Source organism: Pholcus phalangioides, unplaced genomic scaffold, assembly GCF_987345545.1.
Source record: "Pholcus phalangioides strain wild (caught in Gottingen) unplaced genomic scaffold, Ppha-v1.0 ptg000004l_1, whole genome shotgun sequence".
Lineage (NCBI taxonomy): Eukaryota > Metazoa > Arthropoda > Arachnida > Araneae > Pholcidae > Pholcus > Pholcus phalangioides.
In genome coordinates, this window is record NW_028301597.1 from 53,359,016 (window position 1) to 53,384,147 (window position 25,132).

The following is a 25,132-nucleotide window of genomic DNA, read 5'->3' on the forward strand; positions in this document are numbered from 1 at the left end:
AGAAATTCACTTTTTACGGTCTTACCTGTCGTCTGCTTGTGTGGAGGTCCTTGGTTTTCGATGTCTCCTTGGGTCTTGAAATTACTGAACTGGAAGTTTGATCTTTCAGGTCATTTTATAAGCTTTGTTTATAAGGAGCGTAGCTGAATGAAGAATTTAGTTTTTTTATACCTGAGTTTCTCGTCATCACCACATAAGGCACTTCTGATTTCGAAAGTAGGTAGTAGCACCAACAATATTTTTAAAAATGAATGTCTTAAAGTATTCTAGAGTATTAAATTAATTTTAATTCCCTTAAAACTGTGTTAGTGCAATTGTGAATTCGCTGCAAATGCTACAAGGAAAAAAAAAAAAAAACTGCTTTAGCAAACTGCGTAAAATTTCGAGTCAGCCGGTATATACGGGTTTCGTCATTGCGTAACGCAGTGACAAAATTGTTCATGTGAACAGTTTTGTTTATTAATAATGATTTTGGTAATAATAATGATTCATTATCAGGATTTCAAGCCCATTGGATAATATAAATATAATCAGATTTTCAAATAAGAAAATTATCAGTTTGTTGACTTCAATTCTGTGGTGTTTGGTCAGAACATGATAACTCCAAAATCACCGTTTTGAGATATTTGCATTTTCATTGTCATTTAAAAATCAAAAATAAAGCATAGACATAAATGCAAATGAAAATATCACGCATCAGCATGTTTTTTAGCCGTTCGCACGTATTTGTGCATTTATCTCACTTCTAATTAGTTATAATTCGCAAGACTTACTTTTAGATCAAAAAGCCATTTTTTGTAGATATCATGTTCTGCCCAAACACCACAGAATTTCGATACGGTGAAAATCTGATATTTCATTGCATGACAAGCTGCCTTCAAGTGGCTTTTTGGTTCAAAATGTGGCCGCTCTCTCGCAGGTGAACAAAGCAACGTGCGAGTTGGCTTAAACACAACACAATATTTTTCACATAATAGTCTGTACTATACTTAATATACAGGGCGCATAGGTAACGGGGCATATGACATTTTACTGGCGAACCATTGGTCCTAGAAGCATGCTTCCAGTTGGAAAAAGGACCCGCATAATGTGTAGTACTCAGATATTTGATTCATGTTGCCAGGGGTTACATAGTTATTAAAATAAAAATGTTAACTTTTTAGGGGGACACCCTGTGCCCCAAAACACAATTGGAAAGTTGTTTCCACGTCTCCAACAAAAACATTCATCGTTTCTAAGTGCAATAGTCACTGAGATATTCGAAGAAAGTTGGAAAAAAAAACCATCATTAAATGCGAGGTCACCATTTTACCCGCATTTAATGCTTTTTTTTTTCCCAAATTTCCTCATTTTCGCATATCTCGGTGAATATTGCTCTTAGAAACGTGAGATTATTTTAGTTGTCATCGGAAAAGACAGAGAAACAACTTCTTAATTGGGTTCTTTGGCAAACGGGGATGGTATAAAAAGTTGTTTTTTATTTTATAACTATACAACCCTTTACAACATGAATGACATCTGAGTTGGACACGTGATTTGGATACTTTTTCTAGTTTGGAGACTTTTTCTGGTATGTCTTTAAAACTAACGGCTCGCCAGTAGAGTGTCATACGCTCTGTTACCCATGCAGTCTGCATATACACGTAAAAAAATAGTTTGAGGCGAAATACAGTCGACGCTCGTTTTAACGAATACCGTTATAACAGAAAAAAATATCGTTTTAACGAAAACTTTTCTAATCACCCGGATAAGTTTACATAGAAGCAATATAAAAATCTGAAATTCCTGTCACGGAATTTCTTTATTACTCCGGTCTCTTGGAATTCATTATAATGGGGTTTGACTGTATTCCCACCGAAAAAAATCTGATATTTTTCCACCAAAGTAATTGAACTTTTGCAATTTGATCTGAAAACCGTCCTTTTTATAATGATTATGTCATTTTACTTTTATAAATTTAGGAAGGAAACAAAAGGAAGAAAGGGTGTGGAAAAAAAAGGAAAAATGATCAAGAGGGGTTCGGTTGTGCGTAAATGCCTTGAAATTCCACTTGTGCGCAAGGGGATTCGCGCCTCACTCTTAGTTTTATGACAAGATTTCACATTTATGAGACGTATGACTACGGGCAAGAGATTAATCTCTGTATATATAGCTTTCAATATTAAAATATTTCATTTATACGAAGCACAATTTCAATTATTTGACATTTTCATTCGAACAATAAATCTTTGCCATTTCCAACAATCAAATCCACGCAGTTTTTGCAGATTGTGAAAACGCGTCGCTGAATTGGTTTTGAATGCGTATTATCACCACTAGAAACCATAAATTTTATGTTGACAGATACAAAGAGACTCATTGAGCCGGTTATGGACATTTTCGGAAGTGAAGACTTACGTGAGAATTTACTGCACTTTTCTGAGAAATCAGCAGACGCACTGTCTCAAATAAACGGATTTAAATGTGGTCATACGCCATTTTAGAATTTTTTTTCTCATTTCCACAACATTGTTCTTGCAGGATTACTACTACTTCACCAAACACCAACTCTGGCCATATCACTATATTGCAATTTACTGCCATTAGTGAGACGGGTTGGAAGTGAAGGCACTGTCGATCGGTGGTCGCCTCGAGTTCGTTAGGGAAAATATCTCATCTATATCCTCCCTTGGGTTCGAACCCGGAGCCCTAACAACAACCTTCACGATGGTAGACGAGCATCTTACCACCATGCCACTCGGGCACTTCTTGCAGGATAGGAAAATTGCATTGAAATTATTTGGGATGTTGCAGGCCTAGGGCAGTTAATAGGAAATATTACAGTATAAATAAAAAAAACTTTAAAGATGTGGTGTCAATCTTAGAAGAAGTCCCAATACATTATTTGCTTGGATTGCATATAGAAACCAATCAGCAAACCAAATGACGTTAAGACGTCTTAAATATGTTTAAAATTACTTTTTTCCTGTTAAATTGAAAGGAATGACATATGAACACTTGCGATTGAAACAACAGTAAATTTATGCAATTACAGTTTCTTAAGTTATACAGCAATGTAGTTCTAAAAAATACAATTTCGCGGGTATTTTTCCTCATGTATGATTTGATCTCTTGGAGTTCGTTATAACTGAATTCGACTTTATTTCTGTTTAGTAGACGCAATGGGTTGGCACAGCCCTCCCCAAAAATTCATAAAAAATACCCCAGAGCAATCATTCTTTTTATTCGATTTCTATAAATATATTCCCCATCAGACCACTCAGTGCCGGTTGAAGTATAGCTTTGTGCTAAACTAGATAGCTATCCGTCTGTAATTGCATGAAAAAATGATGATGTTTTTTTTTTTACAAGCTTTCATTTTTCACCCATCTACTTCTTGGATTGCATTTACTACCAGCACTCAAAAGAATGTCAATGAATGGTCAACAAATCTTTGTCTGCTTTGTCTTTATGGCAGCCCTCTTTGAATGAAAAGTCTTCGAACACACAACACTTTCTGTCTTTACAGTTACTCCATTTTGCTTCAACCTCTTCTATAGTTTGTGTCAGGGCCTACTGTCACCCCCAAGTCGTAAAACCACCGAGATTACATGAACCACTTGTTTTATTTTCTTCCTCATGTTAATGTTACTTGAATAGCGGAAAAATTTCGAAAAATATATTCTATGCATTTTGTTTGAAATTAAATTTTTTTAGTCACTCTGACTAAAATCCGAAAATCGTTTTACTGAAAATTTTTGAAAACTGTTTTAATTCAAAATCTTTAGCTTCTATTTCTGTGGAAAAAAAAATTGTGGTAGATTGTGTTGTGGACAAGACCGCAAGTTTCAACATGAACACTTTCTTTGTGCCTTGAATCTCGTTGTCGGTACTTTCTTTCAAAAAGAACACGCGAACCAGGCTCTATCGGATTTAGCCAATTTTAGACATTGTCCCTGTGAAGGGGCGGGACCCTGTTGGAGAAAACGTTTATAAACAATACATAGTGTTGTCGCTACTGACATAATGATATTGGTATCATCGGATTTGTCTTTGATAAACGATACCAATATCATCTATTTACGTTACGAATTCCTCGAGATAAAGCGTGAAACAATTTCGCTACGAAAGCGGGACGCGAGCCTGATTTCCAGACCGGGAAAGCTATTTAAACCAGAATGGTACCCAGGGCCGCAACTAGACGCTTGGTCAACCGGGACAAGCACGCTCCCCGGATATTTTGGCACTCCCTTACAATGGGGAAGAAGAGATTAGAGGGTGAAATTTGCTCCCCCTCTGTCCTGCCGCACTAGACCAGCGTGCTCCCCCTAGTTGTGGCCCTGGTAGTACCATTAGATTTGTCTTATAATGCCTATGACTGGTTTTTATTTGCATTGTGAAGCCAGGCCTTTCACTTACACAAAACAGATTTACCAGGCCGCGGGCTTCCAAATGTTTAGATCGGCTGACCTATACTACGAAGGCCGCAACTAGATAGGTACTTGGCAAGCACGCATCTTGGCACCCCCTTGTTATGTTGAATGATAGGTAAAGAGGGGAAATTTGCTCCTCCTCTGGCCCGGGGCAGCAGATCCACTGCTCCCTTCTTGTTGCGGCTCTGTATCAGTCTGTGTGTTACAGTCTCAGGAACTAATCTTTTCTTTTTTTATGACAGCCTAGCCCTCTAGCGGCAACAGTGTGGCGCCATAGTTCATTTGCTTAAAATTTTCAGAATAATTTGACCACTCAGTGTATAATGCAGTAAAACCTCTCTTTTGCGGACACCAGTGGGACGAAAAAATTCTTCCGTAAAAGAGGGGTGACCATCAATCAGGGGTTTGAAAAGCATACTTTTATTATACAAGGGTAACTTATTATTTGGCCGTAAAAGAGGGGTGACAGCATCTGCGAGGTGTCCGTTAAGAGGGGTTTTACTGTATAAGAAAAATGAGTTAATTGTTTTCTCACTAAAGCTCTCCATTCACCTCCAAGGATCCCTAATTAAGAACAGTTGATTTATCCTTCGGTTCACGTTTTTAGGCGCATTGCTTGTTAGTTCCACTTTTTATACATATCTGTGGCAGGGCAGTCTTAAGAGCATCGTGAGCCCCCGGGCCAAGTGATTTTTTTGAGGCTCAACCTGCCAAATTTCGAATATATCAAAAATTTGTGATTTTTGTGAGGCCACTGTTCTGTTGAGGCTCCCTGGCCGTGCCCGATTGGGTCCATACATACGTTAAGACAGCACTGATCTGTGTTCAATCATCATTTCAAATCAGTGGAAAAATTTAAAAGTTGGCGACTCACAAGCTGGGATTTTTGGTGGGTTTCTAGATTAAAATTCCCCCCCCCCCCCGTTCAGTAAATTTATGATGTAAAAAATAAAACACAATAATAGAATTCGTACCCCCTCCACCCTTCTTAGTCCTTTAACTAGTGGACCACGCATCGAGTAATTGTTATTGCCCTGGGCTGGAGCCCTGTCAGCATCACCCTTGGGGAAAGGGGTGGGGCATGGCATCCATCACAAGAAAATAGTGAGAGATGAGCAGGCCTAGACATGAGTTCCCAAAAATCCTCCTAAAACAGTGATTCTCAACTTTTTTCAAACCGCGTCCCGATGAATCAAATTTCTATGAGTCTACGAGGGGCCGGTCGCATATTTCGCAAATGCTCCGCGATTACACGATTTTTTCGTAATTTTTTCCACACAGCCAATCACGTTGCTTCAGCCTCTACAATAATTTGCGTAACTCTACGATATCTCATTTTCGATATATTGTAAAATGTATTGCATCAGCAAAAAGAATTAAAATGTTTAAATCATTTTCTCTGACGAGGAGTTAAAAAAAGATGGATGACTTCCTTAAAAGGATGGATTCGAACCTTGATCTTCAGTCCGATAAACTATCACCTACACCAAAGCTGTTTGAAAGGTTAATGCAGCTTTGACCTACACTAACTCGGCTGACGGAAAGGGTCCTGAAACTGTTTATGACTTTCAAAATTTGTTACCACACATCACGCTACCATTAACCACGGAATTTTAATCTTTCCCTAACGCGAATTAAAGTAAAGAATGTTTGTTTGGCATAACAGCGTGTTAATATTTCAGAATACATTCCAGTGATATTACGTCCCATAACGTAGCCATGTGACCGAAAGCACAACAGATCGTACGATATTAAGATAGTGGGAAATATCATAAACCAAGAAGAGACGTGATTGGCTGAAATCGTGTAATCGCGGAATAGCGGTGCATTTGCGAAATTAGCTGCCGGTCATGACGTCACCACTAAAGCGCCTCAATTTTTCAACGATTTGGCAACTCTGACTAGAAAACGGTGATGGTAACTCGTGGGAAATTTCCCACATTCATGGGAAAAATTGGCCAAAATTTGTACAAGTGGAAAATTTCTTAGCATTTGTGGGAAATTTTGAGAATTTATCAAACAAAAGAATTTTTGGAAAAAATAAGAAAACGAATGCAGTGCAATATACTTTTCTATTGTAAAATTCTTAACTACGCATTTTTCCCGGTAGATGGCAGAGAATTTTCCGGAATGCGTTGGGGGCCGTTCAAGTATTACGTAAGCAAAATTTTAGCCATTTTTGACCCCCTCCCCCCCCCCCACTTGTCAGCAAAATTTCGTCATCAGCTCTTCCCTCTGAATCCTAACTCATATTTTCATAAAGGGTGTTAAATGAATTTTCGTTTACAGCTGCCTGTCAAATCTGAAAAGCAACACACTTCTGATAATAAAAAAAATGTCAAAAGCATAATATTCTGTATGGTATTGTTTATATTGAGAATTACTGTCTCACTGAACATTTCAAAATTTTTCAACTCACCTTTTATCCAAGTGCAATGCAACAACAAGGACAAAAATGGTAATAAATATTTTATTGAAGTCCACAACTTCCAAATAAATACGCTGTGTCCGAATAAATATAAAATGGTAAAAAAAACAAGACAAATAAACTGAAATATTGTAAATTTTTGCAAAAATTAGAATAAGGAAGCCTCTGCATTGTTATACCATGGATATTTATCTGATGAAGCTACCCGTAAAAGCAAACTTTTACCTTTCAACACCTTATCATAAAACTTCTCGCATTCCATGTTACAATATTGGTTTGCCTAACAATAAGCAGAGCCCGCATTGTATCCACACTGAATCTAGATTTCTCCTTTGACCACAAATTATTCATAAGTGAAAATACTCGCTCCACAGGAGCTGTACTCCCAGGAAGACAAAGAATAAATTCAATAATGTTATTGAAGTCTTAATAATAAATATCTTTTTTTTCAATTCAGAAAAAATTTGTACCCATCTATCAGGTACAGAAATGTTTCTTTCATTCCATGCATTTAGTTCCCTCACAATTATACATCTTATAACATTCCATTGATCAAATACACAAGCTTCATCTGTTTCAGTGCGCGATAAGAATTCCTCATTCAGACTGTCCTGTATATCTTTCCATTCAGGTACCTGGTTTAATAGCACCCACTTGAACTTCTCTGAGTTGACAAAACTCTCTCCCCATTTGCTGATGTATTCCAAACTTGTTTGATAGAAATCTCTAACAATTTCGAAGAAATATTCTTCATTAATTTCTTCATCGTTTACTAATATTTTCAGCTGTTTTTTTACATCACTTGTTACAAATGATTAATTTTTTCTTAGCTCTAAGTTGCAGACGAGCTTTTCAATTTGTAACGCCACTTCTGTAGCTGAAATGTTTTCTTTTTCAATGCAATTTATGCATGTTTGGAATGTTACAATTTGATCTTTTACGAAAGTCAACCACAACTTCAGACAAGGATTTTCAAACAATTTTCGCAACATAACAGGACATTTCTCTTGAAATAGAAAATATGAACGAAGCCCATCAAACATTTTCAATATTTTCTCTATTGATGGTCTCAGGGACAAGAATCTTGTGTGTCCATGTTCTAATAATTTAGTGTAGTGGTTTTCTACAAACTCACAAAAATTTTTCAGCTCTTCTACTCTGACTGTATACACATGAAAATAGTTATATATTTTCACAGCGAGGTATTCGACAGCTACAGGTCGACAGTCAATAGCACTCTGGAAGCAATTGTGCACAATATGTGCATCACAACCAATGCCAATTGTTTGCCGCTTCAACATTTCTTCGAAAATTCCGCCAAATATTATTCTTCCCTTGTCTTCTGCATCCGCCAAAGTTGGTGTTGCAGTTATCTGCACACAAAGCAACAATTTTTTTTTCCAAGCCAAATGAACTCTTCTAACATGGCACTCTGCAAGTCAGTTGTTTCACCAGGTAAGGAGGAAAAGTCCATTATTTTGATTTGAACACCCTGAGTAGGTAGGAAATACCTCACAATGATAGGAAAAAGTTTTATGTTCTGCCTGTTCGATGCATCTATACTAACTGCAACACTTTTGATTTCATTCAAGTCCTGCTTCACTTCGTCTAGTATGTATGGTGATAAAACATTCACAATTATTGCTTCCGATTTTGTACGGGCGGACGAAAATTTGGTCTCGTACAATTTTCTAATTAAATTAGATAGACACTCATTTGACCGGAAACTTTGTCCATGGCGAACAGTATGGAAAGCTATAAGAGCTTCACTCGCTGCTGTTTTTTCTTTCATGATATTATCATCTTGTCTAACTACGAAAGAGTTGATGGTATTAGCAGAAGCTATAGCCCTTGCGGCATTCTTGTGCCGCTGGGTCGACACATGTTGATTGATGTAATTTCTTCTTCCATGGGCAACAGAAAAATGAGCACCATAATGTGTACACATTACTTTGGACAAATCGTTCTGAATGCCACCCAGTTTGATGAAATTAAATTCTTTTTAGAATGCATCATTGAAGCTGCATATCTTTTTCTTCGACATTTTTTGACACAGTTATGACATTGCCGGAACTCAAATAGCGTTATTGCATCTAAAAATCCTTTCCCTACGATGTTGTGGTGAAGGCAAAGTCAAATAGAGAGCTAAAGAGGACCACCCTCACAGCACAGTAAGTAGAACCTCAGAAACAGAACTAAAACAATTTCTGGAACTTCGAACTGGTGCGTTAGTAAGACACTCGAAGTGTTTCCGATACGTTTAACATTCAGAAAAAATACTGAAAATAATGTCAACTCGTCAATTCCTAGTTATTGAGCTATGAAAATGATCTGTATCGACATTTCTGATGAAAATAACGAATTCAAGCAAACTTCGTTCAAAATACGGGAAAAACCGGGACATTTTTGCAATAAAGTCGGGACGGCCAGAAAAAACCGGGACTGTCGGGGGAAATACGGGACGTATGGTCACACTAGTCAAAAGGGAAATTTTGCTGGAAGAGGTTACCATCACTGTTAGAAGAGGAGAAGAAAAAAAAGAGCAAAAAAAGTCGTAGTCACGGTCGTACGGACTTCAAACTAAGCAGAAGCATGCTTCCGTTTAGCTTACGCTAATTTATTTGAAACAAAGCTGCATTAAGGGTGTAGCGGCTTTGATTTGAAACGTGCATTCCGTTATCCGAATGAATTGTTGCTTCATTTCATCATTTTTCTTCACCCACCAGCGAGTTGAAGGCGTTTGGGTTGACACTCAGTATTCACTCAGCGGTAAGCTATCCGTAAGAAATATTCACTGGGTATTTTATGAGGCGCCGATAATAAAATGGCCCATTTCGTTTATTGTATTCTTAGCTCTACGTCAGAATTTTATCCATGACTGAAATCCTTTATTTTAAAATACATTCAGTGGAGTAATTATGAAATTATTCATGTGCGAACTTGGCACATTGGGCTACCCAAAATGCTTTGGGGCTCCTCGACCTCGTGGAAACTTAACCCCTATTGTCGCTGTACAATTGGAATTGACTGAAATGGCACCCATGTAGAGTGATGGACAATGACAAATTCTATGAACGTTACCATTTAGTACATACATTGAGAGCCCTCTACATTAGGGATACACAACCTCTGTCCTGCGGGCCTAATGCAGAGATGGTCCTCGAAAGTTGTTTTGGTAGAGCAGTGGTTCTCCAAAACAAAAACGTCCAAATAAGAAAATTTTTATCTTAAAATTGCAATGAAATTAAGAAATACCTTTACTTAAATGAGATTAATTACTCTGGATTAATAAATAAATACTCTGAATAACCTCTGGATTAATAAATAAATACTCTGAATAACCTCTGGATTAATAAATAAATACTCTGAATAACCTCTGGATTAATAAATAAATACTCTGAATAACCTCTGGATTAATAAATAAATACTCTGAATAACCTCTGGATTAATAAATAAATACTCTGAATAACCTCTGGATTAATAAATAAATACTCTGAATAACCTCTGGATTAAAAAATAAATGCTCGTGGAAAGCCGACAATCGTCTAGACAGTTTTGAAATTCTCCCAGTTGATTTCCCTAACTAGTTCTAAAAATGAATTGAATACATCGACTTTTTTTTAAATACATGCATGCCGGAACATAAATTGAGCCAAATAAAATTTAAAATCCGCCTGCCTGTTGTATTCCGGCAACGTACTCTTGACGTGTCGCCAAGTGCTTTGTATGGTGTTCGTGTGAGCACCTGTTTCAGAATTTGTGAATTCAACACTGTGGTTGACCGTCAAATGGGAGTAAACCTCCCCTAAAAACCCAATGACCCTCTCCCCTGCGGTCTTTATTATATTTCCACTTCTCAAATTTTGCCTCATCGATCTCTACGATCTTACCGATGCCGCCTATTTTCTCCGAATTGAGCTTGATGTGATCGAGAATAATCTCATTTATAAACTGCCGCCAGTCGGCCAAGGTGCTGGAAGAAAACGAATATTCCTGAATTATCCTAGCAGTGCTTTGGCATTGCAGGAAAATTTCGGGAATATTCAGTTTACTGAAGCCGAACCGAATAGATTTCTTGACTCTGCACGTACTGGCCATGCAGACCCAAATGAATCTATCGGAACCATCATTTAATTGGTGACACCTTCATGACAGTTCCGTATTTCGGGCAACATATAGATGATTTAATGAGCCCTGTTTCGCGTAAAAATTCTAATAACAAGGGCATGTTTGGGCACAGGTAAGTTTGATAAAAAATGGTATTACCAATGCCCTCCTTACCCAACGTTGGGTGGTTGTTCAAATATTTCAGAGTCAGTTTTTCACTGAAAATAATTCCCTGAAATTTCTTAACAACGCTGAAAACGGAAGGCATGATGAAAGAGGCAATAAAAAAGCGTCAAAATCAAATAATAAATGAAAAAAAAAATGGAACAATACAACCTGACCTGTCGGCGAAAGTATAATCCGAACCACTCGGAACAATCACCAACGACAAAATGGCTGTACGGCTCTGACCCCTCCATAACAAAAATAGTCAATCTTGAAATAAATATCTGTAGATGAGATTTGTGAAACGAGAGAATTAGGGATCACCTGTGTTCAAAGAAACAATGCCTCACAATTGGTACCGTGAAATCATGTGGTATCCTAGACTTGATGTCGAAGCGTGCAAGCTGAGTGCCTGGCTATGAACAGATTCGCTCTCTCTTCAGACATTTGATACAAGCTGATGGGAAACTTTGGGTGGGATGCAGTTTAGACCCCCTTCAAAAAGTCGCACATTGTGGCACCTCCGAAACGTTTGTTTACCTTCAGCCTCAACTGGATTATACTGTCTTCTTGGTCTGCTAGGGCTTTATTCCTGCTTAGTGAAATATTCTTGTTATGTATCCTGCTTGATGAAATAATATTGCCATGTTTCTGGTTGTGGTGCAAACAGAGTTGAAAATTACAGGCCGGGGGGGGGGGGGGGCCCTTTAATAGCGGAGGAGCGAAGCGAGGTGACCAAGCCTGAACGAAGCTTGGCCGACAGGTGCAGCCACTGATTTGCATATTCGCATGCACTTGTTAGCAATTGGACGAACCATTTTCTGCGCTAATGCATTGCTGAACTATGTGTCATTTCACTTCCACCGCGCGTTGTTGCAGGATGTTTTGCTCGCAGTCGCGTTTCAGCAACGATTTTTTTTTTAATTCTTGACGGTGTTAAATGGCTTCTGTTGGGCAGAGGCCTAGTAACTTCAACAACAGCACATTTTGGATTATTTACGTGTTTGTGTCCTAAGGATAATTTCACGTGCATGTGCCCCAAGGATTATTTCTGTTTCTAAAGGATTATCGCTGTGCCGTTCAGGATGGGGGAAAAAACAGGTGAGCTGTAAAAAAACCTTCATTTCCCTTTCTCAGGGCTACATTAGACTCGGCACTGCTTGGCGCCAAAGCAGTGCCAAGAAGGGTGCTTATATTGTCTTTTCACCATATACAGAACTGTTGATAAAAATTGTTTTTTCGGGTTCGAAGACCGTCGTCCGTTTGAGTTTGTTCTCAACGTTTCCCCAACACTAGTGGTTGGCATCATCAGGAGAATTGATAAACTGGATCAAAGTCAAGTTTTCCGGTGTCTCAGGTTGTATTTATGCACATAAGTGGCTTGAACTACACTATTGTTTTGCGATTGGTCAGTTGATTCTATGGCTGGCAGCGTATTGTAAACAGTTGTTATGCTGGTAGAACCTGATTGGCCGAGAGATGTGGAGTTATCTGATTGGCTGTTGTCATCATTCTGTTGCTGGACCTTGAAGGGGAAGATTCTTGTTCTTCTGAGAGCTGGTGTCCAGGATCTGCTCAATTTCAAAGTTTCTTCTCTTCTATTATAGCTGTTTTTGTGCTTGTATATTTCAATAGCCTCTCTGTAGATTCGTGGGAAGAAGTGGTCAACATTAGCTATTACCTGTGTTTTGCTGAACTGTACACTGTGGTTGTCGTAAAGCGCATGCTCTGCCACCGCCGACTTTTCTGTTTGGCCCATTCTGCAGCATCGTTCGTGCTCTTTTATTCTCGTGGTCACAGATCTTTTTGTGGTTCCAATATGTACCTGACCACAGGTGCTCGGTATTCGGTAGATCCCCGGTGTTGATAGAGGGTCACGGTGGTCTTTTGCTGATCGCAGCATTTCACATATGCGAAATATATATAATATGTGAAATGCTGCGATCAGCAAAAGACCACCGTGACCCTCTATCAACACCGGGGATCTACCGAATACCGTGCACCTGTGGTCAGGTATATATTGGAACCACAAAAAGATCTGTGGCCACGAGAATAAAAGAGCACGAACGATGCTGCAGAATGGGCCAAACAGAAAAGTCGGCGTTGGCAGAGCATGCGCTTTACGACAACCACGGTGTACAGTTCAGCAAAACACAGGTAATAGCTAATGTTGACCACTTCTTTCCACGAATCTACAGAGAGGCTATTGAAATATACAAGCACAAAAACAGCTATAATAGAAGAGAAGAAACTTTGAAATTGAGCAGATCCTGGACACCAGCTCTCAGAAGAACAAGAACCTTCCCCTTCAAGGTCCAGCAACAGAATGATGACAACAGCCAATCAGATAACTCCACATCTCTCGGCCAATCAGGTTCTACCAGCATAACAACTGTTTACAATACGCTGCCAGCCATAGAATCAACTGACCAATCGCAAAACAATAGTGTAGTTCAAGCCACTTATGTGCATAAATACAACCTGAGACTCCGGAAAACTTGACTTTGATCCAGTTTATCAATTCTCCTGATGATGCCAACCACTAGTGTTGGGGAAACGTTGAGAACAAACTCAAACGGACGACGGTCTTCGAACCCGAAAAAACAATTTTTATCAAATGATGGCCGCGAAAACCTTATAGACTATTTACAGAACTGTTGTTTTCTTCAATGCACATACACTTAAATTCTGTATCACTCACATTTCTTTAAAAGTTGTGCAATTCAGCCCCATGTTGATATAATTTTCTTGCTTTCAAACTTTAATATTGTGGTCTACAAACTTCAATATACCCATCTTCTTGATGGGCAGAGAGACAGGGACAGAAAATATTCTCTCAAAGGACTACTATTATAAATTACTAGAGAATATTCTTATCAAAAATTTTATTTTATTTATTTTTAAGTTAATTATCGAGATTATTTATTATAATACATGTTATTACATATATTCTTGATAATACTCTCTGGAAAGATTTTGGTAACTGAAGAATATTCTCTGGAAGGACTATTATTAATAACTTCAGAATAATTGTTATTATTTTCTATAAGAATATTCTCAAGTTATTTATAATAGTAGTCCTACCAGGAGAATATTCTCTGAAAGATTATTAGAAAAACGGGAAAAGAAGATTGTTGTGCTGTCGAAAAAATTGACAATGAAATTTAAATAAAGAAGTTGGTTAAGTTCTAACTACCATTCCTGCCAAAAAATGATGCTACTACCAGTGGTGGGAACTTTGCGCCAAAATTAACATCTTGCTCCTATAATGTATTTTCGTATTTTTTTTGCATCAAATATTGCGTTTCATTTTTTGTGTACTTGGAAATTCCTCGAAATACTTTTATACCTGCCTTGTATGTACCGGTATTACACTATAAAAGTTTTGTAAAAGCTCTTTGATAAAATTGAAAAATTCCACCAATAAGATCACTGGTTGCATTTGCTTGAATGTAACCGATGGGCTTATTGGTTAAATGTTTTAGGTTTTATAAAAGCTTAAAAAAATCCCTTTTATAAAACTTGAAAAATCTAACCAATGAAGCTCATAGATTACATTTGTGCAAATGCAATCGATAATCTTATTGGTTGAATTTTTTAAATTTTTAAAAAAGCTCTTTTAAAAACTTTTATAGTGTAATCCCGGCCTTAGAGGAGAAATAGAGAAATACTTTTATTTCTCCTCTAAATTGTATGTACAATGATGCACTCTGCGCATTAAATTCCTAGACTTTCGGAATAGGGCACAAAAAAGTTTTGTTTTCACGTGCCATGAAAAGATTGTCCCAAAGAGCGTGTTTTATTCCTTCGTACTTCAGCATCACCCCTTCCTCCCATCTTTCATAGTTGCACTTAGAATTATCCGAGAAAATAATTTTGAAGAGTAATTTCATTCCTCTCCAAAATTTTAAGGGGAGCTATTTAAAAAAAATTAATATTAAAATTTTTATGAAAAACAAAAAAATTACACAAAATTCGAAAGTATTTTCAGTCCTCTACAAAATTTGGAGGATTGAAATTGAATTATATGAGTGTTGGATTTTCCCGGCAAGATCCCGCTCTCGATTTAAATTGAAAATCGGATTGTGGTAACGGCAGCTCCTTATTCAAATTATTGGCCCCTCATCGGGCTGTTCATCATGAAACCTTGATCATATCCATGATTCGTCAGCTGAAGATGGTTATTCTAATCCAGTGTTTCTCAACAACCGACTGCAGTTTCCATTTTCAATAAAACAAAAGAAAAAAGTCACTACTGCAAGCAGCAGAAATTACTATGGTCGATTGCCATTGCGTCAAATCCCGATGTTCCATAAAAAAAAAAAATTCATTTCATGAATAAAAGAGCTAGTCCATCAAATTAAGAGTGTTAATTTGTAAATTTAGCCAAATAACGAGTGTTGAATTGTCAAACATTGTGTTGAATGTCCTGAAATTTGCTCTCATTTTGCAACAATTTCTTTCTGAGTATAACTGAAAAACAAGAAGGAAAATTGAAAACTTAATTGTAAAGAATTTGTGTGTGTTGCGATCCACTTTGAGTGAGAGGTAAATAAAGAGTTGCTGCAAACATAAATAATTTTGTAAGAAAAATCTTTGTGGCTGTGGTTTTTTTTATTTTGAATAATTGGGAGGGGGAATGAATATCACTTAGAATTTTTATAATTTATGAGTTATATTTTTGATCGAAACTTGGTTTTAGAACGCTTTGGGGACAACAGAAAAATATGGAAAAGTAATGTGCATTGATTATTTTATGAATTCTTATAGTGCTGGGTAACGAATCAAAAGTTGTAATTTCTGAACCACTTATATGTCTATATTTTTGAGAAGAGGGAAAATTTGTTTGGCAAATTAAAAATTTGTGTGTGTGCTACATCTTTTTTTTTCTTGCGGTAAAACTTATAAGTTATGAAGTTTGCCATGATTCCTTAAAAACTGTTTGAAAACTCCTTAATTTTTAATTAGGAAATTTTGTGTGAACCCTGTCATTATTGCTGGGGGGCACAATGATGATAATAATTCATATGTACATATATACATTAGATCAGTTGACTCCACCCATGGTGTTAGTGGCCCGCAATTTCTGTAGAAGAATTCCTTCATCCTTACAAAAGCTGATTCTGTGTACACACTCGTGATTTTCGGAGTGTGAAATGGTGACTACAGTATAGCAGCTGGATGACAAAACTGGATATTTAAGGTAGTTTTTAAAGATGCAGTTTTTTTTCTGAACGATCTTAGAAAATGTTTTACAATATGAAAAGGCATTCCAAATCCTTTACGATTTTTAAAAAATGCACATTCGCAATCTTGTAGGAACAAAGTGAATTCATGCTGTATAGAAACTGTCTTTAAATGCCAGCAGATAGCCGCAAAAGTACCCGTAATTTTCAATTTGTAACCGGAAGGGAGAAAATCTGCAGGGGAATAAAAAATTTGAAAATTCTGTATATGGCCTCTCATTCAGGGAAGCAATTAGATATCTATCTTATTTTTCAACAACCCACGTGTGTGTATATCAATACAATACAGTACAGTATACAAAGTAGTAAAACTACTTTTTCAAGGTTGCGTGATTATGATAGACAGTAAAAAAAGTTAAGGAGGTTTTTTCCATTTTCTTTTCTTAGAACTAGGAAAGTGAACCAAATTTTTATGTGTCCTTTTCTGAAATAGCACACTTCGTTGGGAACTCTGACCGTTGATGAGCAATTTTTGCCATGTAAATTATGATACAGTTTTATCCAATACATGGCAAATAAGCCTAGTAAATTTGACATCAAGTTCTGGTTAGCAACTGTTGTGATATCCATGAATATGTTTTGAATGGATATCTGTATTTAGGCAAAGATAAAAAGAAACCAATCAATGTGCATCTTTGGGGAGAAAGTGGTATTACAACAACCACATTAAAAGCCTGGACGTACTGTCACAACTTTACAGCTATTTTACTTCTGTAAAACTTGTAGATGAACCTTCTGGAAGAAAACCCTAATTGCATGTGGCACGTCAGCGCCACAATATTGTCCTGTTGTTCTGAGATAAAGAACACTCACGATATATAGGTGCAAGGGCAAAAAATCATTTTACAAAAAAAAAAAAAAAATTGCCTTAATTTCCAGGCTCTAATAATTAATAATGACATTCATAATTATTATAATAAAGTTTTATTTAAAAAAGTGCAATGTGGTAGAAACTATGGGAATGTCCCGTAAAATACTGGCAATATGATCAGCCCATACAGTGCCTGATCTAGACATTTTTCAAGTGTAAGCGAATATAATATTTTGGAGCCCCCTACCTAATGGACAAATATTCTGGAAAAGAAATTGTAACAATTGCAATTTTTTTCAAAATCCATTGGTTTCCCAAAGAATATTAATGACTGATGACAAAAATATAACTGTTGATGAATATAGAACGAAGTTCTAATTTTAATAACTATATGTGAGCAATTTTTATTAAATACACACCACTAACAAGGAAGGTCTCCTGTCATCTGCTGAATTTAATGGAAATAAATAAGGTGAATGTATATCAAATAAGTAAGGTATATCAAAAATTTTATTTTGATAATTAAACAACTGAAACCAAAGTCGAAACTTCTCGTTTCTGTTGTTACTCATATTCATGTTATAAAAGAAAATTTTTTTGGCCTTTTCAGTTTGGCAAAATCTCTTATTAATACATTCGTATCAATTTCATTGAGGATGTCATTTTTAATGGAGATCAAAGCTAGTCCATTCAATTGTTCCTGACTTATAGTTGATATTAAATGTCTTAATTTTAAATGATAGAAGTTACAAAAATAACAAAAGAGCAGAGATAGTGGAACCTAACAGACTTGATCAAGGTTTTTCAAAAAGAAAAAAAATTGTTCAAGAAACATATTTTTAACATCCAACACCAATATAGAGCTTACCAAATGTGCATTAGAAACATACAAAAACATGAAGCTGTTCTTCGTGTGTATTTCAGTGAAAATCATAATTGCGCTGCTTCAGATAATTTGCAAAGTCATAATTTCGATGGGTCCAGAAATCAAGTATGTCTTCATACCTGTGTGCTGTATGTTGCGGAACATGAGAAGCCAATTTCGTTCTGCTCAGTGTCACCGAATTTGGAGCATGGGGCCTTCATCTCTTTGGGCTCATTTGGAACCGATTTTGAAAGTGATGAAAGAATATGAAATAAATGTGGTTCACTTTTTTTCTGATGGACCTTGTACTCAGTACAAACAAAAGAAAAATTTTTACTTATTGGACAAATATGCCCCAAAATATTTCAAGTGGTTTTACTTGGAATTTTCTTGAAGCAAACCATGGAAAGGAGCAGTTGATGGTGTTAGTGATATATTGAAAAGGACAGCTGATAGCATGTAGGAATGACATCAGATGCTACTCAGTTTTTCACAATTCTCAAAGATGCCACCAATGTAAAATTTCACGAAATCAAAAATGAAGAAATAAAAGGTATAAAAAAAATTATCCCAAATGATATACCTGTGCTGAAAAGCACTATGGCAGTCCACCAAATAGTAGCAACTGGCAATGGATTGCTGCAATACAGAGATGTTTCTTGCTTTTGCGAAAGAAATGCTAATCTCTGTGAATGCTACGAAAAGAAAACTTACTCTTGCCAAAGAAGTATAAAACTGGAAGTTCCACAACCGATTTCAGAGTTTGAATCTCTGGAAAATGATTTTCAAGAAAGAAAATAGTGAAAACTATGCTATCGACTCTAAAGGAAACAGTGATGAAGAAATGTCAACTGGTCTAATTAAAGCAGGTGTTCATATGTTTGTGAAATTTGATTCTGGTGGTATATATAAATCTACTTAGATACGTTGTTGTAGCCCAAAATGACATTGAAGATGATGGGGAGTTCAAAGTTATATGCCTCAAACTATGAATGATGCTAGGAAGCTGTTCAGAGCTGATGACGAAGATCTCTCTTACATCCACTTTGACCAGATTTTAAAAATTTTGCTAGAGCTAAAATTCAAACCATGGGGGGGGGGGGGGGGGGGGGTGTTTTATGAATTTCCTCATAGCGTGGATGTTTTCGAGATGTCATAGAGGAGTCTATGGGATACCTTTCATATTGTCTATATAATTTTTGAAAAAATAAGTATTTAGAATTGTGATTGTGTGTGTTCGTGCGCTTACTAACATTTTTGTCCACTCTGTTATGGGAAGCATTTTTGGAGTTCACAGGCAAAAAAATTAAAAAGCACTTCAAATTAAATTGTTAAATAATAAGTTATCAACCCATTGTCTGTCAGAAATAAAAAAAATTAATTTTAAGTAATTGAAAAAATGTAAAAAATAAACTTTTCTATGCGCCATTTTGAAAAAATCACGAAAAATCAAAAAGACAAAGAAAGTCAATTTTTCAAACTACTTTTTTTTCAGCCTGTATGTGTTTGAAATAAGCTGATTTCATTATTTGAAGGGTAAAAACAGCAGAAATAATTATTTTTTACAGCGATATTTGTTTTTGTAACAGAAAAAGTAGATAAAATCCATCATTTTCAGTCATTCTGTTGTTCTCGGTTCAGTTCACCAGGATTGGTGCCAAATGGACTGATTTTAAATCACCATTGCTGATTCTCAAAGATTCTACCTTATTGCCTGTACAGTAATATTTTCTCTGAAAATATTCACCTTTGAAATAAAATCTAAAATCTCCCCCTTTTCAACCATGTAGTTTGCAGGATTCCCCTTGACTAACACCAAATCGATCCCAAAAAATAGCTAAGCATGCCAAGATGGATACATGGTCATTTATCAGGTCCCTTTTGACATATAATGGACATTTTTAAAGTCATTATGGTGTTTCATATTGTCAAACCAGTAACTCTGGCAAATAGTGTCATATTTGGTTGGGCGATTGAAGATTTCTTGTAGATAATTTGTCTTTCCTTTTTTTTTTATCAAAAAATTTGAGACACTAGTTTTTTTTTATTTTTCTATGTTTGACGCTGTTATGCTTTTTCTCTTGTTCCAGTAATTATGTATCCAAATCTCGAGGAAGTCAAGTCTGCTTGAACGAGACTATCTGGCAGTAATCACATTTCATACAGTGTTTATCCCATCAGAGTGTGATATCCTGTGTGGACGTATTTGGTCATCTCTATTTCTCTTCTTGGGCTGTATAAGTGATGTCTGACATCGGATCAAGTGGTTCTGATCATTCCATTCCCATAGATGGACCTCTTCCTTGAGAAGTTTGTAACAAGTCCATCTTTGCTGACTGGGACCTGAAATGTCACATGAACACTCACACGGGCCACACGCCTTATCAGTGCAATATATGTCTTAAGTCCTACACACAGAGGACCTATCAGATCACTCGCGTTAAAAATGCAACATTGGAGCCAAACCATTCAAGTGCATGTTCTGTTCTAACTCACTATGCGATAAAAATATCTTGTTTTGCACTATAGGATTCACTCAGGTAAGAGACTGTACCATTGCGAATACTGCTGGAAAAGGTTCCAATGGAATATCTCTTTGGACATTCGCATCCCACAACATACGAAAGAGTACTCTTTCATGCGGAACTTTTCTCAAATCATTTGAGGCACGTGTGGGGGATGATCTGAAGAGACATTTGAAAATACATAAAATGGATAATTTTGTAGCCTGAAGGAGGTTACTGTCAAAATAAGTTTGGAAAATTTCATGTAAATGTTGGCACAGACTTGACGTCTTCAGCGTGGAGTGAGTGTGAGGAGTTTAGCAGTGTTATCATTTCTCAATTGAAAAGTCTTGCAGCAGACCTACAACGATACAATTATTTAATCATTACACTTCACTCATAGCTAGAAAAAATTGGTGGCAGATGGCAGCACTACACATAACAAGCATTACACAGAAACAAACTTTACATCAGGTTTCACTACGCGTACATTCCAACATGTACCAATTTGTTACAAGTTCCGCAGAGGAATATGGATGAGGTACGTGTATGGTTTAGTTGTAGTGTTATTATTTCTGCATACCATACGATGGACAATCAGAAGGGTCGCTACTACAGAACATTCATCATGAGCAGCTACTGCAAGTCAAACATTTCGGATCTATCATATCAGGTCATGCATATGGGCTGACGGATCTGATTCAGAATAAGCAGCGATGATCAGAAAATGCATTCATCGATTTGTGTGCATTCACAAAATGTAGCAACAAAGACATCTTGATGACACAGCTGGTTTTAAAGATGCAAGTTATCTTGACATGTATTCGTCAGCAACTTGCTTCATTCATCTGGAAAGTGGAAGATTAACAAGGTGGGAGGCTTCATTGAGTGGTGCCAACCACTGGAGAAAAAACATCCAATGGAATTAAATAAAGTGGTAAAATTGCTTCCAAAAATTGTTTTTCAACCATTACTTGAAAATTTGACGGAAAAATTACTTCAAGGAAAATAATCAATTTTACCCCGAGTTTGGACAAATTTCCCATCATCTGCTCACCATTTTAACTAAAATAAAGCATTTGTATTGGCGCCCAAAGTTTTCTGTGTGTTTTAGCTAACACCATGGATATGTGCAATGGCACCATACGTTTATTTGGTGTATAGCACAAAACTGTAGCGAAAGCGATACAATATACATGCATACTATTGCTGAAGTTGATATACATAATGTACACTCTTGTGAAAAATTAAGAGAATTAGCACATTATATGTCAAATTTCTAAAAAACTAATGGACAGAATTTCGTCCCTGTGGCAGTCGGTTCCACTCCTGCAGCGATGCAGTTTTCAGTTCCGGGATGGTTCTCGCAGGGAGATGGTGAGATACAGTTGCCCTCCCAAGAGCATCCCAGACATGTTCTATAGGGTTTAGGTCAGGAAATCTGGCTGGCCAACCCATACGCCGAATATCCTCACTTTCCAGATAATCATCTATACTGATTTTTCTAAGGCATTCGATAAAATTCAGCATACTATTTTATTAAACAAATAAAATAGTATGCAAAATTATTCAACTTTTAAATTAATTAAAATTAATATAAAAAAAATTAAGAACATTTGGTTTTAATTGTGATCTTGTGGTTTGGTTCAGTAGCTATCTCCAAGGCAGAATTTGCAATGTATTGTATTGTTCTGCACTAAGCAAAAGTGTTAATGTAACATCTGGGGTCCCTCAGGGATGAATTCTTCGACCATTGTTTTTAATTTTCATCAATGATCTTGCTGAAATCTTTAAAAAGTGTCTAATGTTTGCTGATGATTTAAAAATTTTCAGAATTATTGACAATGTGGAATTGTGCAATAGACTACAACAAGATTTAAAGCTTCTATCTCAATTGTGTAATCGAAATAATTTTTGTATCTGAATATTGATAAATGTGTGTTTTGTAATCACTTATGGTCGCAAAGTTTCACCTATAATACATTCATACCATGCAAATAATATTCCTTTGTCAAGTACTGACTGAATGAAGTTCATGAACATCAAGTTCATGACTGATCTTGGCATCCTATATTCTTCGGATTTTACTTTCTCAAAACATTAATGATATTGTGTTTGGATCTTACAAAAAACTGGGCCACATTCTGAGAATTACCAGATTCTAAAGATACTAAAGTTTTAACTATGCTCTTTAACTCTTTTATTTGATCTAAACTTGAATATGCTTGCATTATTTGGAACCCAGTTCATGATTATACCAAATAAAATTATTGGAATCAGTCCAATACAGATTTCTCAAACATTTGTTTTTCAAAAAGTTTGGTGTTAATCATATTCTTACTGGTACGTTTTTACGCTCGTTATTTCATGTTGTTAGTCTAAGTGATCAGAGATTTTTTATTGATATCATTTTTCTATAAGTTCCATAATAAGATTGATTGTATGCAAATTTTACAAGTTAATATTAATGTTCCAATGTACCGAATGAGATCCTATACTTTATTCGCAATTAAGAGATACAGAACAAATTTATGTAATTTTGATCCTATTTATAGATTCACCCAGCTATATAATTGTCGAACAGGGAATCTAGATATTTTTGATTCCCCTTTAATGAATTTTAGAAATCACCTTTTTATAAGACTGGGGGCATAGTCTCCTGCTTATTTGTATTCATGCATTTTTAAGCTTTATTTGTTACTATTTATTTTGTTTGACGCAAATGTGTTTATTTTTCCCTTCTCCAACTGTAACTGGATTTTTCTGTTTTTGGAATGATAAATAAATAATCGTCGAACAAGTGAGCCTGATGTGGACGAGCGTTGTCGTCCATGAACAGGAACCAAGGGTCAACTACACCCCTGAAAAGTAGGACATAGGGCTCTAACATCTCCTCTCTATACTTTCTTAAGTCACAGATCCTCTGCCAAACACATGAAGGGGTGTGCGGCCGTCCAACATGATCTCTGCCCAGACCATGACACCACCAGTGGTGCATTTCCCTGATGTGGGATGGATAGTACCAGGCTCTCTCCAGATGAGTGTATGTTGAGAATCAGTGTCCAAGCTGAATCCCGACACATCTGTGAAGAGCACGGTGCTCCACTGAAGTCTTGTCCAAGGTTGATGTTGTCTGCACCATGCTAAACACGCTCTCTTGAGTGATGTAGTTAGTGAGACGCAAACAGCGGGTATTCTGGCATAAAGCCTTCTCTTATGAAGGCTTCGGGCAATAGTAAAACATGAAACTCTAGTTCCAGTGGCAGCTCACGTGAGAGCTGTGATGCTGTAGCAGTCCTTTGGAGCAGAATTTTTTTTTATCTTACGGATAAGCTGCAAAAAATGCATTCTGAGAAAATCGTATTCAAAGTTTGTTTTTATTATATTATCATACCTATCATTATTGACTATCTCAAAAATGCCCTTTCATATAGATTAAACCTTCTTGTTCAGTAAAAAGTTCATTAGAAATCTTTTCTCTCATTCGTTTTGCCCTTCTGGACTCAGAAATGCGTGCTGCATGGCACTGTTAGCGACACATACTTGTTGCTGATCCACTTTCTTGGCCATTTTGTAGAAAAAGTAACCAGGCTCCATTCCTTATGCATTCAAAACTTTTGTTCTGCCAATTGCACATTCATTAAATCTAATGACAGCTTCATTTACTGCTATTTCTGCAATCATCCTTCCACAACCAGATACTTTTGGACAAAACTTCCAAATCAAATTGTTCAATGATTCATTGTTGTTTTGGGTTTTTGCTCCCAAGCATTTCTTTAACAATTCAGGTGCTGATAAATCAACAAACACTTTCATAATGTGTTTTGCGATTTCTGATGAAATAAAATTTTTGTGATGGTACTGATGTTGGTGTCTATTTTTTCGGTGATGACACATGTTTTTGGTATTTACACCAAGAGTCTGGTGGGACAAAAAAAATGCATGGGTGTGACATCTCTTGAGCAAGTATGACAATAAATTGCCTAGATGGCTTTACATATATTTTCTAGTGATCCACTATTGTTTCTTACCGCATTACCATAATAACATGACAGTTTGTCTATCAGTTTATCATCCTTTGCTGCCAAGTGTTTTTCCATCTCTCAGTTTAATCCCCTTCAAGTCATTTTTCAAAGTCTTGTCCCCATTTGCTTCTGAACATGTCTCACACATTCGATTTCTGAGATAGCAACATCTTTTCCATATGGGTTGCTTTTGCTGACATCAAGGAATGTCCTAGCATCCCCATCATCAATGTATTGGACATATTTCACACCTTGTCGTGCTTCAGAGCATTGAAAAATGCATTTCATGTCATCAACTTCCATCTTCCCAGATGATCCCTTGCACATTCATGAGAAAATGGAGAAGAATACTCTCACTTTTTACAATAGCTTGACATCACCTCAACATCAATGACTTTACCGCTGACAGCACCAACCACAGTGCACACTCTAATGCGAGAAGTATGGCCTCTGGTCTTCCATGTACCATCGCCACTCACCCATACTGAAGTTGATTCTGTCAGTGACACTTCGTTTCGAGCAGCTTCTGCCATGGAATTTAGAGCAACAACTGAAGAGGCCTCTTGGAT

General features: G+C 36.6%; 1 long non-coding RNA gene across 1 annotated transcript; it reads left to right on the plus strand.

Annotated features, from left to right (window-relative positions):
* The first annotated feature begins 9,400 nt into the window (after window positions 1-9,400).
* Window positions 9,401-24,399, plus strand: LOC149087843 (uncharacterized). Its single transcript, XR_016192549.1, has 2 exons — window positions 9,401-9,609; window positions 20,125-24,399. It is a non-coding gene; the product is annotated as an uncharacterized LOC149087843 (long non-coding RNA).
* Window positions 24,400-25,132: the final 733 nt, after the last annotated feature.